This window comes from Physeter macrocephalus, chromosome 17 (assembly GCF_002837175.3).
Source record: "Physeter macrocephalus isolate SW-GA chromosome 17, ASM283717v5, whole genome shotgun sequence".
NCBI lineage: Eukaryota > Metazoa > Chordata > Mammalia > Artiodactyla > Physeteridae > Physeter > Physeter macrocephalus.
The window spans coordinates 9256495-9260813 of record NC_041230.1 but is presented as its reverse complement, the minus strand read 5'-3'; the positions used below and the strand labels follow the sequence as shown (position 1 = coordinate 9260813).

General features: G+C 44.0%; 1 pseudogene; it reads left to right on the top strand.

The window, feature by feature from the left end:
- Positions 1-743: 743 nt before the first annotated feature.
- The window catches only part of LOC114484126 (carcinoembryonic antigen-related cell adhesion molecule 5-like), a 42526-nt pseudogene continuing 38950 nt past the window's right edge, over positions 744-4319 (top strand).

Below are 4319 nucleotides of genomic sequence, written 5' to 3'. Positions count from 1 at the left end.
GAACAGTGCCTGGCACCTAAGGGCTCCTGAGGTGCTTATTATTAACATTCTACAAGTTCATTCATCATTTATGTATTTAACAGGTGTTTATCTAGTCTCTACCATGTACCCATTTAGGGACTTTCAGACTAGCCCTATCTCAAGTCCAAAGTCGGGTGGAGGTCACAGGACTCCAATCTCCCAGAAATTCCAGACCCCAAACCATAAATGTTTGCAGAACTGAAAGAATTTTCAGAGAGCCTTCATTTTACAAACAAGGAAACCAAGGATAAGAAAGGGGAGTTAATAACAACAACAAAAAAAAAAAAAAAAAAAGGGAAAAAGAAAGAGGAGGATCTTGCCCGGTATCTCATAGTGTCAGGAGTAAAGATGGGAACTTGAATCCAGTTCCCTCTCTCTCTCTTTCCCCTCCCCTCCCCTTCTCTTGAAAACTATATTATGAGCTCCTACTGTGTGCCATGTATGCTGAATGTTATTCTAGTCCAAGCGGTGAACAGACAAGCATCCCTGTCCTCATGGAGCTGACATTCTACAAGGGGCAATGAGGGACACAAGACACAACAGTGATGAGACTACTGCAATAGTTTGTTCGTTCATTCATTCATTCATTCATTCACTCACCGGGCAAACCTTTATGTTGTATTACTGCGTGCCCTCCTCAACGTGCGTGGCTTCCAGCTCTGAGCTAAGTGTCCCAATTAGGACACTTTTCTCTTGGTACAGATGGCCCTGCCACCCCCACCATGACCTCTCCAGACTCAGATTTTGTGGCCGGTTCTAACCCCACCCGGATCTGCCTGGCCATCTCCCAGGCCCCTGCACAATACACTTGGGGCATCAGTGGGGTCCCCAGGCCTGAGGGCCAGACCCTTTTCATTTCCAGTCTCTCCAGGGCACACTCGGGCATCTGTACCTGCAAGGCTTCAGACTCCAAGTCCAGCTCGCGCAGCAGTGTGGACACCAACGTCACTGTCGCAGGTATTGCTATGGTCTGAATGTCTGTCCCACACCTCAAAAAAAATTCCTATGTTGAAATCCTAACCCACACGGTGATGGTATTAGGAGGTGGGACCTCCCACCTCCCAAAGGGGAGGTGATTAGGTCGTGAGGATGGACCCTCATGAGTGGGATTAGTGCATTTATAAAAGAGGCTCCAGAGAGCTCCCTAGTCCCTTCCACCATGTGAGGACCCAGTGAGAACCAGGGAGAAGGTCTTCACTAGAACCTGACCATGTTGGCATCTGATCTGGGACTTCCAGACTCTGGAACTGTGAGATATAAATTTCTGTTGCTTATAAGCCACCCAGTGTGTGTTTTGTTATAACAGCACAAGTGGACTAAGGTATGAAGCCAGGGTTGAGGGTTATTAGTTAAAGGTGAAATCTCCAAAATTAAAAAAAGAAAAAGAAATCAAGAGAGAAATCATTCCTTGCCCCAGGACTTTGTTAGTAGAGTTTTGTTTGTTTGTTTGTTGGTTTTGGTTTTGTTCTTAGGATTCTTTTCTTGGCTGTTCCATTTATCGATATATTCGGCAAGATTTCTCTAACCCATGTTATACAAAATAAGTTTTTACATTCTTAATCCAACAGAGCGACTTGTAATTGGTAGGGGCTGCTTTTTAAAAATATCATATGCCACCTTTTCATATTTTGAGTACATTGCACGTTATTTGTAGAAAAGGTAAAGTAGGCAGTGGAGCTTCCCAGAGACAACCACATAGCTCCTGTCATCCCCCTATTTTCATATCTACATTCAAATATATGTAGTTTTAAACAAAAATAGTATCATACTCTACTTACCATTTTAATTTGTTTTTAAACTCTAATCTTCTAATCTTCAGTATCCATCTATGTTAATTAATATAGAGCCACATTACATCCTACATTTAGACTCTTATTATTTTATTTTATTTTATTTTATTTTTGCCCGCACTGTGCAGCTTGTGAGCTCTTAGTTCCCCAACCAGGTATTGAACCCGGGTCCTCAGCAGTGAAAGCTTGGAGTCCTAACCACTGGACCACCAGGGAATTCTCTGGACTGTTTCTTTATTGAACACATACTGTATATTCAGCGCAAAAGAAAGTAGACAATGGAGATACTTTTTTTTTTTTTTGGTGGTACGCGGGCCTCCCTCTGTTGTGGCCTCTCCCGCTGCGGAGCACAGGCTCCGGACGCACAGGCTCAGCGGCCATGGCTCACGGGCCCAGCCGCTCCACGGCATGTGGGATCCTCCCGGACCGGGGCGCGAACCCGTGTCCCCTGCATCGGCAGGCGGACGCGCAACAACTGCGCCACCAGGGAAGCCCCCTGGAGATACTTTTTTAAAGGCAATGAAAATGGAGGAAAACCCTACTATTCCAGAGGTGACCACTGCTGATACTTTGGTACATCATCCGACAGATTCTTTCCCTGTTCCTATTCCTATAAATCAATAAAGACACGTGCATTTTCTGCTGCAAAAGGAGAGTGTACTATGCATACTGTTTTGCAGCCAGCTTTTTTAGTTTAACAAAATTTCATGAATGCTGCTTTAGAACAATGCATATTGATGTGCAGCTCTTATATACTATGTGTATTTCCTTAATGGGTAGGGGGCAACCAGCTCGGGCAGCATCCAGCCATAGACCAGATAGGCCACCCTTGTGGGATTTGTCTGGTCTTTCTTTTCCCATTTGTGTGACAAAATCATCTAACTTCAGAGTCCGAAAGGGCCGTTCCAGCCCTAAGGTTCAAGGCTGCTCTGCTTGACCTCCAATTTCATGTTTATTCAGTGTTTTTAAATTTCCAGAAATGTTCCGTGTCTGAGAGGGCACACGCTGATCTCTTAAAAATATATTTATATAAAATCAAGAAGGCCTCACATCCGGTTATCTGCCCTCCACCTTCTCTCTGGGGTGAGGTTGACCACTGTACCACACGAGAAGACCAGAATTTACCAGGAGCATGTTTATCTTATTTCCAGATTTTAAAAAAACGTTGGTGTCAGAGTCATTTGGGGATGGATAATTTTTTTCCTCACTTGTTGCACTTTCACCTTCTGAGATCCTTCATTTATTTGTATGTCGTGGTTGTGACCTAGGAGTGTCAAAGGATGTCATTTCACAGCGCATCTCAGCATCCGCGTGGTTCAGAGAAGACACGGGATGCATCTCAGCTGTGTGGAAAGTCACCCTGGGTGTGATGTCGATCACGGACGAAGGAAAGGGGCATCTCTGAGCCTCAGTTTCCTCATTAACGAAAAGGCGATTTTAATAGCCCTGAACTCAGAGGGTTGTTACGAGGGTCAAGCAAGGTCACACGTATAAAGTATTTAGTACAAAGTATGTACTCGATATATGAAAGGTCTTCTTATTGCTTGCTCAGTTTTATCACCTGTAAAATGGGGTTAAAACCCATCCCTCCTGAAGTATAGGTGTGAGGATAAATCAGATTATATCTGTAAAGCACTTAGCACTGAGCCTGGGGTATATTTGGTATTCCAGAAGTGTTTATTTATTAAGTAAGTATATAGAAGGGATGATCAATGGATGGATTGGTGGGTGAATGAATAAATGAATGAATGAATAGATGTGTTACTCTACTAGGTCACATGGACCCCCACTTGGGCTCTAACCAGGCTGAGACCCCCGCCTCAGCGGGGAAGATTCTTTTTCCATTTGGGTTTGCACAGCCAAAAAAGGAAACCGAAGCTCAGATTGAAGCAGCACAAGCTTTATCCAACAGCCAGAGACTGGAGAAGCAGAACTTAGTTGACAAATCAACTTCTTAACCTTAACGGTGAGAGGGATTTGCCTTTTTTTTTTAAAATGAATTTTATTTTATTTTTTTTAACATCTTTATTGGAGTATAATTGCTTTACAATGTTGTGTTAGTTTCTGTTGTATAACAAAGTGAATCAACTATACGTATACATATATCCCCATATCCCCTTCCTCTTGGGAGGGTGGGAGGCTCTTAAGGAGTAAGGACAGTGCAGGGAGGAGTGAGACGAATGATGGAGAGGCATAGGCAGTAGTTTTCCGGGAAAGAGGCGGGGCTTTCCTGGAACGGGGGTGTTACCCCCTTACTGTCCCTTTTTTTTTTTTTAACATCTTTATGGGAGTATAACTCTTTTACAATGGTGTGTTAGTTTCTGCTTTACAACAAAGTGAATCAGTTATACATATACATATGTTCCCATATCTCTTCCCTCTTGCGTCTCCCTCCCTCCCTCCCTCCCTCCCTCCCTCCCTATCCCACCCCTCTAGGTGGTCACAAAGCACCGAGCTGATCTCCCTGTGCCATGCGGCTGCTTCCCACTAGCTATCCTCCCTACGTTT